Source organism: Macrotis lagotis, chromosome 6, assembly GCF_037893015.1.
Source record: "Macrotis lagotis isolate mMagLag1 chromosome 6, bilby.v1.9.chrom.fasta, whole genome shotgun sequence".
NCBI classification, from domain to species: Eukaryota; Metazoa; Chordata; class Mammalia; order Peramelemorphia; family Peramelidae; genus Macrotis; species Macrotis lagotis.
In genome coordinates, this window is record NC_133663.1 from 182,417,378 (window position 1) to 182,432,958 (window position 15,581).

The window sequence follows — 15,581 nt, forward strand, 5'->3', positions numbered from 1 at the left end:
TAGTTTTTGCATAAAACTAACTCTTGGTTTTATTTATTAGATCAATAGCTTTCTTGCTTTTGATTTTATTAATTTTTCCTTTAATTATTAGAATTTCTAATTTGGTACTTAATTGTGGCTTTTTTTTAATTTGTCCTTTCTCTAATTTTTTAGTTGCATGTTTAGTTTATTGATTTCCTCTTTTTTCTAATTTATCCTTGTAAACCTTGAAAGAGATATTATATCCCCTGACAACTACCTTGGTTGTATCCCATAAGTTTTGGCATGTTGTTTTGTTATTGTCATTATCTAGGAAAAATAATTAATTCTTTCTATAACTTGTTGTTTGATCCACTCATTCTTTAAAATGAGGTTATTTAGTTTCCAATTACTTTTCAGTCCATCTCTTCATGGCCCATTATTGCATGTGATTTTTATTGCATTATGATATGAGAAGGAAGTATTCACTATTTCTGCCTTTCTGCATTTGATTATAAGGTTTTTAATGTCCTAATACATGGTCAATTTTTGTTAAATGTCATGTACTGCAGAAAAAAAATCTATATTCCGTTTTATCCCCATTCCATTCTCTCCAAAGTTCTATCATGTCTAGGATTTCTAACATTTTATTTACCTCCTTAACTTCCTTCTTGTTTATTTTATGGTTAGATTTATCTAAATCTGAGAGTGGGAGATTGAGGTCTCCCACCAATAGAGTTTGCTGTCTGTGTCTTCCTGTAATTAATTCAGCTTCTCCTCTAAGAATCTGGATGCTATACTATTGGATGCACATATATTTAGTCTTGAAATTGTTTCATTGTCTATGGTACATTTTTAAGAGGATATAGTTTCCTTACCTATCTCTTTTAATGAGATCTATTTTTGCAGCTGCTTTGTCTGAGATAAGGATTGCTACCACTGCCTTTTTAATTCAACTGAAGTTAAATATATTTTGCTCCAACTTTTTACCTTTACTCTATATGTATCTTTCTGTTTCAAATGAGTTTCTTGTAAGCAGCATATTGTAGGATTCTGGTTTTTAATCCACTCTGCCATTCACCTACATTTTATGGGAGAGTTCATCCCATTCACATTCTAAGTTATAATTGCTAACTCTTTATTTCCCTCCAGGTTATCTTCCCTCTGTTTGAATTTTCCCCCCCTTTTCATGTTATCATATTCCCCATTATTTTGTTTTTGAATACCATCTCCTTCAGCATATTTGCCCCCTTATCTCCACCCCTTCCCCTTTCTTTCCCCTTCCCCTTTGCTCTTCCTTCTTTCCCTTCCTTCTGTTAGTTCCTTTTTTCCTTCCCTCTCTCCTTTCTCCTTTTAATACTTGAAAGGTAAAATAAGTTTCTTAACTCAACTGAGTGTATTTAAGTTAATTTTGAGCCAAATTTGATGAGATTAAGATTCAGGTGGTTCTCACCTCTTTCCTTCTTCCCTTCTATTGCAATAGGTCCTTTGCACCTCTTTATGTAATGTGATTTACTTCATTCAATATCCTTCATCCTCCCATCTCTTTACTGTCCCCCCTTTTTAGGAGATATTTTTTAAAATCATTATATCAGAGTTACAGAGAAGTCATGGGTGCTCATTACTTCTGACTTAGTATATTCTCTCTAATAGAGTTACAGTTCTCAAGAGTTATGAGAATCTTTCTCCCACAGGGATATAGCCAGTTTCATCTTATTGGACTGCAGTTTTTTCCCTTTACCCTTTTTTCTCCTTTTCATATGTCTCTTGAGTCTCCTGTTTGAAGTCCAAATTTTCTATTTAATTCTGGTCTTTTTATCAGGATAAGTAGGAAGTCTCCTATTTCATTAAATGTCCATCTTTTTCCCTGGTAGAGAAGAGTCAGTTTTTAAAAAAATTATTCATTTATTTATTTTGAATTTTACAATTTTCCCCTTAATTCCCCCCACCCCCCACAGAAGACAGTCTGTTAGTCTTTACATTGTTTCTATGGTATACTTTGATCAAAGTATAATGTGATGAGAGAGAAATCATATCCTTAATGAAGAAAAATAAAGTATAAAAGATAGCAAAATTTTATAATAAGATAATGGGTTTTTTTTTGAAATTAAAAGTAATAGTCTTTGGTTTTTGTTCAAACTCCACAATTTTTTCTTTGGATACATCTCCATCACAGATACCCCCAAATTGTGCCTGATTGTTGCACTGATGGAATGAGCAAGTCCATCAAGGTTGATCCTCACCCCCATGTTGCTGTTAGGGTGTGCAATGTTCTTCTGCTCATCGTGTTCACCATCATTTTATGCAAATCCTTACAGGTGAGAAGGCTCAATTTTCCTGGATAGTGAATTCTTGGCTACATTCCAAGCTCCCTTGATCTTCAGAGTATCACATTCCAGGCCCTTTGATCCCTTAATGTTGATGCATCCAGGTCCCGTGTATTCCTTACTGGCTCCTTGGTATATAAATTATTTCTTTCTGGCTGCTTGTAGGATTTTCTCTTTTATCTGATAGTTCTGGGATTTGGCCACAGTATTCCTTGGTGTTTTCATTTTGGGATCCCTTTCCATAGCAGATCAATGTATGCTTTCAATAACTATTTTGCCCTCTGGTTCCATGATATCAGGGCAGTTTTCCATCACTAAATCCTGTAATATTAAGTCCAGACTTTTTTATCTTCATTGTTTTCAAGAAGATCAATAATTCTTAGGTTGTCTCTCCCCAATCTATTCTTGAGGTCAGTGGTTTTGCTGATGAGGTATTTTATATTTTCTTCTATTTTTTCCATTTTTTGCTTTTGTTTAATAGATTCTTGTTGTCTCATGAAGTCATTAGTTTCCACAGATTCCGTTCTTTGATTTAGAGAAGAATTTTCTTCATTTACCTTTTGCAGCTCCTTTTTTAATTTTTCAATTCTATTTTTTAAAGCAGTTTTCCATTTGCTCAACTGGAGAGAATTGTTTTTGTTAATTTTAATTTTTACGCTTTTTTGTAAGGCAAACGGGGTTAAGTGGGCTTGCCTAAGGCCACACAGCTAGGTAATTATTAAGTGTCAGAGACCAGATTTGAACCCAGGTATTCCTGACTCCAGGGCCGGTGCTTTATCCACTATGCTACCTAGCTTCCACCCCCATGCCACCTAGCTGCCCCTACGCCTCCTAGCCACCCCTGAGAATTGTTTTCTTTTTGCATTTGTCTAATTGTATTTTCCAAGGATTTGTTTTCTTGTTGCAAGGTGTTAATTTTCTCTTGAATTTCTTTTCCTAATTTTTAAATTGATTTTAAAACTCCTTCCTTATTTCTTCTCAGAAATCTTTCTGGACTGGAGATCAGTTTATATTCTCCATCTTTATTTTCTAGGTAATTTTCTATGAATCCCCTTTCTTCTGGCTTTTCTTCATTTTCCTAGGATCTTGTGTTGGAGGAGGGACTGGTTCACAGACCTTTGGTGATGAGATCTCTAGAGGCTTAGCTCTCCTGGTTTAGTAACTTCAAATGGGCTGGCCAGTAGGTGATACTAGTCGTTTTCTCTGGAGTGTCTGTGCCCCTGATTAGTGTCCCACTCCCTAGGCCTGGGGGATGTGGGGGCAGACCTGGATACTGATTATCTTTGAACAATGTGGGCTAGGCCCTCAGGCTAGATTGTTAATCCCCTTATTCTATTGAGAGAGATCTGCTGCCCATGCCTGAACCTGGGCAGTGGTGGGGGGCTCTGTTATTGTTTGTTCTGGGAAGATGACTTTGCTGAAAGTATGGGGCCCCTGTCCCTGGTCCTCCAGACCAGCCAAGCCAAACAGAAATGATGTTCAGCTGTTCTCTGAAACTCTCTTGCTGGAACTCCCTGCTCCAGCAAAGCTGGAGCTTCCCATGTCTGCCACTCACACAGCCAAAGCCTTCGCAGCTGTTCTCAGGTTAGTCCCTGGGCTTCACCCCACTGCCCTTGCACTGGCTCTTTGCTCTCTGCCCCCAGCTCATCCATGCTCCCTGAGACAGACCTTAATGGGAGTTGTTCTTTTCCTAGCTTCTTTTTCTGGGTTTTGTTAATCAAAATTCTGCCAAGAGACTTGATTCATATTAGTTCTGAGGGAAAGCCAAGAGACCTTACCACAGTGCCTGGCTTCTCTTCATCATCTTGGCTGAAAGTTCAGTTTGAAAATGGTTAGATGATTAGAATTTCAATTTCCCTTGTGCCCTCATTTTGGATTTTTCTGAGATCATGTGGGTGCCTTCTCCATCTTTCAGCTTTTTTTCTATGTATTGTCATCTCCATTATATTGTAAGCTTCTTGAGGGCAGGAATGGTCTTTCCTTTTCATGCATGTATTCCCATATCTTAGCACAATTTCTTGCACTTTAAAATTTTATTGAGTACTGGCTATTTAACTATTTAAATATTGACTATTGACCATTTAAATACTGTTTTCCCTGAGCTTCCATAGGTAGGTCATTCTGAGGGAGCAACTTGGTTTAGTAGAATTGGTTCTAGGAAGACCTGAATTTGAATGCCATTTTCAACTTGCATTATCTTTGGAACCCTGGGCAAATCATACATCCTCCTAGCCTCAGTTTCTTCATCTGTTAAATTAAGATAATAATAACACCTCCTTCATAGTACTGCTGTGAGCACCAAATAAGAAGAAATGAATACACACAAGGTGTTTTTCAGACTTACAATGTTGAATAATATTAATTATGATTACTCTGATAGAGGACAAAGCTTATATTTACATGTATGATATACACACATGCATACATACACACACACACACACACACACACACACACACACACATATATATATATATATATATATATATATATATATATATTCCATATATGTTCCAAACCCCTAATTTCTACAAAGGTTAGAATTTCACAAAAATGAAGAAAAAACACACAAAGAAAGAAGCTTGATGGAAGAAGGAGAAGATTGTTAAAAGGAAGACTGAGAATAGAAGTGTACAAGCTGCCATTAATTGTATTTATATTGATATTGTCTTCTCTTTTAAAATGTGACCTGATTCAATAAGAAGAGGATGGGGCTTTATGCTATATATGGAAGGAGATGGGACTTCTATGGATCAGAGAGAGTGCTGAGCTCATGGGGTACTTGTAAAAAGGACTCATTGAACTGGTTCTAGAGGTTTCTTTGGTGAGAAGATCCTTTGGGGAGGAAAAGAAAAGACTTTGGAGTGGCAGACATATATAGGAAACTGGTATTATCATGTTTCTGGAATTATTTGAAACTCTAGAGTGCTAAAATGGACTTCTAATTGAAACCATTTTCTCTTGGGTTTGAACTGAGTTCTAAGGTTTTTTCCTAGAAAAAACATCTTGTGAGGAAGTCTCTTAGATGATTATAAATAGTAACATCTTATACAGAAGAGAAAAGCAATAGAGGGTACCACCAATATAAAGAAAACTTCTCAAGATATCCAAACATGCAAAATCATTCTAAAGGCATTTAAGATGGGAAAAAGAGTCAGTTAGTCAACAAGCATTTATTGAGTCTATTACTGTGCTAAATCCTGGGAATACAAATAAATGCAAAAATTCAATCCCTTTGTTCAAAGAGCTCATAGCTAATGAGGGATATAATATGCAAATTATTATGTATAATCAAGAAATATAAAGTATAAACTGGAGGTGATCAAATAAGAGAAGGCTCTAGTCTTAAGGGACATCAGATTATAAAAAGAAAAAAACAGAAAATCATCACAGCAACCTATTTCTCCCATTTATCAAGGACAGTGTAGCTACTACAGTTGGATCCTAACCCAAGAGTTCCAGGGATTCTTATAGAGAAGTAGAAATTGCAATAAAGAGAAGAAAGTTGGGAAGAGCAGATGAATTAGAGTGTGTGTGTATAAGTATGTATAGGTGCAGTGGATAGAGCACCTATATACTGCATGTGTATATATAACTGTGTGTAAATACACATATATGTATCTGTGTATGGACAGTATTGTATAAATTATGGCTACATATATGTATATAAATGTATACATATATGTATATAAATATACAAAAATCTAGTATGAAGGCAGTTGTGAGAGAGAGAATTGAGGTACCTAAAGGAGAGGAAGATACCAAGAATGGTATCTTGGACTTTATTGATTCTGAAAAATGGTGACCAAGAAAACATCAATAATATTGACCTAAGGGTCTATTCTCCTATCTATACCATATCTTATGAGGGTCATCTATCCATAAGTTGAGGGCCTTACTGAATCACAGAATAGGGAATAAATAGACTTTCCTAAATGACATTCAACAATGAATTATATCTTTACCATTTCACACTTGACTTAAAGTTATAGAGAATATAAGATCCTATTATTAATTGATCAAATTGGGAGAATAAAATTCTATCTTACAGGTTTTTTACCACAAGATGTCAACCATCCAAATGCCAAAATCATTTAATTGACAGATAATAGGTAAATGGCCAGAGTGCTCCACTGTTAACCTCTTGACTTTTGAGAGAACATGGCTAGAAGTCACATAGAAAGGGAAGTTATGGATGAATGAATTGTAATCTGAATTATAAGTGGAAATTTCTGAATTGATGAGATCACAGACATACCTTTTCTATCATTATATCACACTGGCCAAACTTGGCAAAGACCTTTAAGATTTTTAAAATGTTTTTCATACATGATCTCAACTGATTTTTATAAAAAAGTTGTTATGTAGGTGCTACATTATTATTATTATTATTATTATTATTATTATTACTATTATTAAATTTCCAGAGGCTAAAGCACTTCTAACAACTTTATTGATCAAAGGATGAAAATAAGGAAAAAGTAACCAACTTTAATAACCTACAAATCAAGTGGCCTAGAAACAATGGAAAGGAAGCTATAGTCTTTAATGGAGTTATGCTTTTATTCATGTAGATTCTTCCTCTATGAATCCACATTATTCTAATGCTGCTATTCTACTCACATGGTCTTTGTCACTCATTTAACTTTTCTAGGTCTAATTTCCCTTACCCAAAATTGGGTCATAGTGGTGATGTATCAGAGTAGATGAATTTTTTAATCCTTAAAAAACAACAACTTGGTTTAATCAGACAAGATCTGATTTGTCACCCTCCCACCCAAACTACCTCTTTATTACCTTGTATTATGAACATAAGAAAAACAAAACTTACACATTTTTATAGATAATCAAAACACATTCCACACTGACCATACCTTAAACATATTAATCTCATTCTGCATTTTTATTTTATTTTTATTTTTATTGATTGATTAATTGCAAGGCAATGGAGTTAAGAGGCTTGCCCAAGGCCACACAGCTAGGTAATTATTAAGTGTCTCAGGCTGGATTTGAATTCGAGTCCTCCTGACTCCAGGGCAGGTGCTCTTTCCACTCCACCTAGCCACCCATCAATCTGCATTCTAAGTCCTTTGCTTCTTTATCAGGAGGTAGGTAGAATGTTTCATTAGTCCACTGGAATCCTGACTTTTCTTTATTCCAATATGAATTTAACACAGTAACATTTCATCACATTTATATACCATCCTCTCACCAGTTTATTGGCACTGCCTCAGATTCCTATTCTTTTCCGCCTCAAGAAGAGCTATAAATATTTTTGTACATGCTTAGAATTTCTTTTGCTTAGGACTAATCTCTTCCTTAATTTGTTCTCTTCTAATTCCCCTTCTCTCCTTTCATTTCCCACCTATCTATTTCTTTACCCAGTTCTCTATGATGAAAGGGCCCAGAAGGGACACTTGTGTTATCTTTCCATAATTGCATTTAAACACTTTATTCTTGTTTAATCTTTTATCATTATTCATTCATGTTTATCTTTTTATGCTGTTCTTCTCTCCTGTGGTTGAACTTCAAGTTTTCTCCACAGTTGTTTTTTCCCTCTCAGGAATGCTTGAAGTATTCTATTTTTTGAAGGTTTATTTTCTTTTGTTGTTGTGGTGGTACAAAATTCTAATGTTCTTGTGATATAAGAAATGATGAATAGGTTGATTTTAGAAAAGCATGGAAAAACTTACATGAAATAATGAAAAATGAAATTTGTAGAACCAAAAGAATACTTTATATAGTAGCAGTAATATAGTTTAAAGAATAATCATGAATGAATAAATTATTCTGAGTATTAGACATTTTCAATTTTCAACTACAAGGGACCTGTGAAGGAAAATGCTATTCACCTTCAGAAAAAAGGATTGATCAAAAGAAGTATGCATAGGATAGTTTTACATATATTTATAAATCTGTGTCAAATAGAGGTCTTCTGTAATGGGGAGTAGGGGGAGAGAGAGAGACAGCTTGAAATTTAAAATGTAACCAAAAAATAAATTAAATTAAATTTTAAAAAAAAATCACTTTTTTTTCTGAGTATCATGATACTCAGTTTTGTTGGTTTTACACTGATATCTTTTGCTTTCTGGAATATCATATTCCAAACTTTCTGTACCTTTTGTAATAGTAACTGCTAAATCATATATGATCCCGACTGTGTCTTCATGATATTTGAAATATTTTTTTCTGGATGCTTCAAGAATTTAAAAAAAATTAAGCTAGTAGTTCTGTATTATGACTATGATGTTCCTGGAAGATTTCTTTTTTGGGGGCAGGTTTCTTTCAGGAAATGACCAGTTGATTATTATTTCCACTTCATCCCTTGGTTCTAATAGATCTGGCCAGTTTTGTTTAAAGATTTCTTGAAATATGAGATCTAGATTTTTTAAAGTTATTATTCATAGAATGTATAGAATTATTCATAGAATTCAGATAATCCAATCACTATTAATTTTTTTTTTCCCTCTCAGTCTATTTTCCAGGTCAGTTGTTTTTGTTATAAGATTACATTTCTTCTTTTTCAGTCTTTTGACTTTGTTCAAATATTTCTTGTGTTATGGAGCTGTTGGCTTCTATTTGGGTGATTCTAATTTTCAGGAAGTTTTTGGTTTGGCAAGGTCTTTGTACTTCTTATGTCAAACTGGTAATTCCCCTTTCCAATTCTTTATTCCCAAACTATCATTTCTTTTCCAATTTTTCCTTAAATACCTCATTCCATTTATTAAAAAATTAACTTTTTAAAATATTTATTTCTTTTCTAGAAATTCTGAGTTTGTGCCCAAGCTATATTTTTTCTTTGAGGTAATGCTTGTAAATGTTTTGAAGTCATTCTCTTTGTGTTTGTGTCATTATGATAACCTTTCTATCATAATAGTTCATTATGTTGGGATTTATTTTTGTTGTTTGTTTGTTCATTTTTTCCATCTTGTTTATCCATTATTTCCTGACTTTGAAGTTGATGATATGGTTGGGTTCTGCTTCTCCTCTTGAGGGAATATCTGGCCTGACCCTGTGACTGCTTTCTTGGAGTATTGATTGTTGCGTTATTTCAGGGTATTAGGGATAGCTTGGGAAGCTGTGAGTTACTAATGCTCCCAATCTGATCAGATGAAAAATCTGATTGTTGCTTCTCTGGCATGAGGTGCAAATTCCTGATCTGGTTTTGGGTCTGACCTAATCAGTCAACTGACAACTCTGTTGGCTCAGAACAAGAGAATTTCTGGCTCCATTTTGGTTTGGGATTCCTACTGTGGTTATTTCTTTGAAGTGTGAATTGGATATTGGAAGTGAGCTTTTACTTTGTTCTTGAAGTCTGAACTACCCAGACCCTCTCTAAGCTGAAGGTCACTGCATTGAATGGGTCTCTTTCTTCCTCCACCTTGGATCTGTTATCTGGTACTGGGAAATAGATGCCAGTTGGCACTTAACCCCATTGTGATATTTTGGTAAGGATCTGAGTATGCCCCAGTATAGGTTTAGGATTGCCTCATTTACCCCTGAATGCTTGAGTGTTTTTTTGAAGAGCATATTCTTGGTATAATTCCATCTCTGGTATAAATAGGTCTCTTGTTGCCAGTTTTCTCATGCATAACTGGACTGGGCAAAGGATGATTGTAACCTTTTTCTTTATTTCTTTATCAGGATTTGTTCTGGAGTATTTTGTAGATCTATTTGGAGGATTTTGTGGAGACAAACTCATTGTACTTTTTCCTTTCATTTTGTCACCTTGGCTCCACCTCCAAGAGTAAAAGATATTTAAAATTCATTCTATATAACTGTGACATAGTTCATATAACTAAAATCCTCTGAATAGGAAGTAGAAAATGTGATCCTGTTATTATCCTTAATAGCCACAGAAAAGTTCTTCTAATTATGCTATCTGGGGGCTGGTGATTTGATGTATGTTTTTAAAAAAGAGCTATATGATGATTTAAAAAATATGGGTTCACTAACATTCCAATCATTTACAGCACAAGTGACGATTATCATATATCTTTTATATTCCCCTGAGCAGAGTTCTGATTTTCATCCTACCCACACACTCCTTTATTTATTATCAACAATGAAATCTTAGCAAGACACTGAGCTCTCTGAGATGGTTCAAGGTTATTTAATTATCCTGCATATTTTCTTTACTTTTTTCTTTTTCAGTATGATACAATTTTGAAAAAAGGACTTTCCATATTTATAACTATTATAACAATTATATTTAAGATTTCTTTTCAAATAGACAAGAAGAATGCTAAAGAATTTTTTTGGAAAGATGCTGACATCAAGTGATTGAAACCCTCCTGAATAACCATTGTCCCATTGCTTTGATATTTCTGTCATTCTTAACTTAGACCTTATCTTGGAGTTCAAGGACAGAGAGTCTTAGATAATATCAAATTCAAATTTATTTTATTTTCCATCTTTTCTGTCTAGCAATGGCATTATCTTTACTCTGCCTTTCCTAAAATCTTAATTTATATGTTAAAATTGCCTGGAACAATCATTGCAGTTATTTCCTTTATGATATAAATTTAGATTCTTTGAACTTTAAGAAGCATACAATAAAGCAGTCAGTTTATATTCAACCTCCCCAGCCCCCAACTAGAGTCAGTCATTCTAAGCCCAACTTATATTTGCTGTGTTTGAGTTCTCAAAACTTTCTCTTGACACTGAATGGATAAAATCTGAACTTATGGGATAAGACTTTGTGAAGAAAAGCTTTGTATCTTTGAATTTGAAAAGTCAGTGTGGTATATACAAACTTGCATGGGCATGACAAACTCTTCTTAGAAAAGTCAATGAAAGATCTGGAAATTGTTGGAAGATGATGAAATAAGCAGGAAATTACCTGGTGCTACTCAAGTGCCCCCCCTAAGTAACTTTTTTTTTTTAGATTTTTTTTTCAAGGCAAATGGGGTTAAGTGGCTTGCCCAAGGCCACACAGCTAGGTAATTATTAAGTGTCTGAGACTGGGTTTGAACCCAGGTACTCCTGACTCCAAGGCTGGTGCTTTATCCACTATGCCACCTAGCCTCCCCTCCCCCTAAGTAACTCAAAATAATGCCTCAAAGTAAATTTTAGAATGGCAGACATGATTAAAAGTCAAAGTAAAGCATTTAACCAGCCTAAGACAACTTGGGACAGTGTAAGAAAAGATCTGACCTCCTAGGGTATGTGATCTGACTTGACTGAAGTATGGATTCCTTAGTTTGCTAAGTCAAGGAACAACAAGCCTTGAAGGCAGTTAGGGAGCCTTAGCTTTCCTCACAGATAGTCCGTCAGCAGGTCATAGAAAGATTATGGCAGCCCTCCTCTAGTTGGGCTGACCAGATAAGGTTATGGCCACAGGATTGGGCCTCTATTGATTGGGGTCTCTTACATGAGGTTGGAGTCCCTGGTTTTAGTTCCAGGAAAGGAGGTAAATTGAAGTTTATAGTCTTCTGAGGGACCACAGGAAGTAAGAGGGACTGTGGTAGCAGCCAGACTGAAGGTAATGGTTATGAAGCAGAGGCTTAGAGGAATACATGAAGGCAATCAAGAATGAAATGATCTAAAGGAACAGTGATTACACCTGACTTTGGATTATATAACATTGAAAAACCAAGAGATCAGAGATAGAGCTCAGAAAACTATAACATGAAAAATTAGAATACATTATTCCCCAAACTCTGGGAGCAGAGCCCAACTCTAACATAAAGGGAACAGTTGAGAAATAGGCCATAAAAAATAAACAAACAAAAAAAAAACACAGAGAAAGAACCTGATCATAAATGGCTATTATGGTGATAAAGAAGATCAGGATTCAAATTCTGAAGAAAAGGGGCAGCTAAGTGGCATAGTGGATAAAGCAGCAGCCTTGGAGTCAGGAGTACCTGGGTTCAAATCCAGTCTCAGACACTTAATAATTACCTAGCTGTGTGGCCTTGGGCAAGCCACTTAACCCCATTTACCTTGCAAAAAACCCCAAAAAACAAAAAAACAAAACAAATTCTGAAGAAAACAAAACAGCTTGTAAAGCTTCAAAGAAAAATACAAAATGGTCACACAAGTCCAAAAAGAGTTCTTGGAAGGGCTTCAAAAGAACTTTAAAAATCAAATGAGAGAAGTTGAGGGAAAAAATGGGAAAAGAAATAAAGAGTAATTAAACAAAAGAAGGAAAATTATGAAAAGAAAATCAAGCAACTAGAAAGAGATATAAAAATTTACTGAAGAAAATAACTCCCTAAAACTTAGAATTGTGCAAGGATAATAGGACATTAAGAAATAATAAAATGGGGGGGGGGTGCTGCCTAGGTGGTGCAGCAGGTAGAGCACTGGCCCTGGAGTCAGGAGTACCTAAGTTCAAATCGGCCTCAGACACTTAATAATTACCTAGCTGTGTGGCCTTGGACAAGCCACTTAACCCCATTTGTCTTGCAAAAACCTAAAAAAAAAAAAAAGAAAAAATAAAATAAAATAATAAAATGAAATCAAAAGAATGAAGACAGAGAAGATAATGTGAAACTGCTCATTAGCAAAACAATTGACCTGGAAAGTAAATTGAGGGGAGATAATGTAAGAATTGTCTGGCCACCTGAAAGTCATGATCAGAAAAATAGTCCAGACAATATATTTCAAGACATTATTGAAGAAAATTTCTCTGAAGTTTTAGAGCTAGAGAGTAAAATGGAAATTGAAAACATTGATCATTGCCTGAAAGACATCCCAAAATGAAAAATTAAAGAAACATTATAGCTAAGTTTTACAGTTCCCAGGTCAAGAAGATAATATTACAAGTAACTAGAAAGAAAGAATTTAAATATTGTGGTGCTACTGCTGGGTTAACACAAGATTTAATGGCTTCTACAATAAAAATTATGAAGGGCTTCAAATAAAATATTCCAAAGAGCAAAGAAACTGAATTTGCAATCAAGAATAATGTATCTAGTAAAAGTGTTTGTCATTCTGCAATGAAAAAAAATATATATATATATATATGTATGTATGTATTTAATGAATTAAAGAACTTTCAGGTATTTTTGAGGGAAAGATCAGGACTAAACAGAAAATTTGACTGAAGAATCAGGAGAAATATAATCAGGTAAACTTGTACAGACTAATTATAAGGGACCGAATAAGGTTAAACTGTTTACTCTTATATGGGAAAATGATATTTGCAATACTTAAGAATCTTTACTTTGGTATTTCAAAAAGTGTAAACCTAAATTGAAGACTTGGGGGGTGGAGCCAAGAAGGCAACAAGAGAGGATCGTGTCTTAGACGCTCTCTCATAAAACTTCTAAACTAAGGACTCTAACTGAATTTTTGAGAGACAGAACCCACAGAGGGACCCAGTGAAGCAGTTCTCCCACTCAAGGTAACCTGGAAAAGAGCAGAAAGGCTCTGCTCCCTGGGGTTGGAGGGACGGCCAGTCAGAGGGGTGGCCTGCCAGAGTGAAAGAACTTCAGCCTCCTGGAGGCAGCCCCAGGGAGCTGGGAGGCACGGCTCACAGCAGCAGGAGTTTCCTGATCTATGCCCTGGGGAGCACTGGGCACAAATTGGGGGAACGGGGTGGGGCACCTCTGCCATAGTAAGCACCTGAAGCCCAGCCCTCAGGGCACACAGCAAGCAGCTTGGCCAAGGTAGACTACATCCAGGAAACAGAAGAAGGCGGAGCTGGTAAGCAGGAGCCCCCAGGGCATAAGCCCATTGGACCTAGGGAGGGGATTGAAGAGAGAGAGACTGCAGTGCTCTGTCCTCTACCCCTGGAACAGGACTCTGGGACTCTGACCACATTCAGATCTTGATCGCAGTCTAGGCCCCCTAATAGAACAGCAGGCCCCCCACCTCAGCTCTGTGGCAGAGAGGAGCACTTATGGTCATTCACAGACCAGGAGGGAGGACCTCACACACTGAGATCCTTGTAGGAGTGTACAAAAGCTCAGGAAGCACCCCCAAAACAGGCTTAGGCTGGGAAAATTAGCAAGCAGAGCAAAAAGAGGAACACCATTGAGAAACTTTTTCCATATGAGCCCAAGAAGGATCAAAACACTCAGTCTGAAGAGGAGGAAGCACAAGCTCATGCATCTAAAGATTCCAAGACAAAGCTCAAAAAAGACTTTGAAAATCAAATGAGGGAGTTAGAAGAAAAACTGGGGAAAAATGAGAGAGATGCAGGAAAAACATGAAAATGAAGTCAGCAGCTTAGTCAAGGAAATCCAAAAAAAATGCTGAAGCAAATAGCATGCTAAAAACCAGCCTAGGTCAAATGGATAAAACAGTTCAAAAAGTTATTGAGGAGAAGAATGCTTTAAAAAGCAGAATTGGCCAGATGGAAAAAGACATAACAAAACTCTCTGAGGAAAACAAATCCTTCAGACAAAGAATAGAACTCAAGGAGATTGCTGAATTTATGAGAAATCAGGATTCAATACTTCAAAACCAAAAGAATGAAAAATTAGAAGAAAATGTGAAACATCTCATTGCAAAAACAACTGATATGGAAAACAGGTTTAAGAAAGATAATTTAAAAATTATTGGAATACCTGCAAGTCATGATCAGGAAAAGAGCCTTGACATCATTTTTCAAAGAATTACTACAGGAAAATTGCCCTGATATCCTAGAAGCAGAGGGAAAAATAGAAATGGAGAGAATCCACAGATCCCCCTGAGAAAGAGATCCTAAAAAAATCAACCCTCAGCAATATTATAGCCAAGTTCCAGAACTCCCAAGTCAAAGACAAAATATTACAAGCAGCCAGAAGGACACAATTCAAATATCATGGAGTTGCAGTCAGGATCACACAGGACTTAGCAGCAACTACATTGGAAGCTTGTAGGGCTTGGAATACAATATACCAGAAGGCAAAAGAGCTTAGAATGCAACCAAGAATGAACTACCCAGCAAGGCTGAATGTCCTCTTCCAGGGAAAAAGATGGACTTTCAATGAACCAGGGGAATTTCAAAGGTTCCTTTTGGAATGGCCAGAGCTGAACAGAAGGTTTGATCTTCAAATACAGGACTCAGGTGAAGCATAGAGATTGGAGGAGAAGGGGAAAATATGAGGGATTTAATGATGATGAACTGCATATATTCCTGTATAGAAAAATGACACTGATAATACTCATAAGAACTCTCTCATTTAATACAGCAGGTAGAAGGAGATTTATAGATGAAGCACAGGAGAAAGCTGAATTTGAAGATAAAATATGGTGTAAAAATGGAGTCAATAGAAAAAAAGAGAAATGTAATAGGAGAAAGAAAAAGGAGGGGGGAATAGGCCAAGATATTTCACATAATAAGATTTTTCTTTATTACAATGA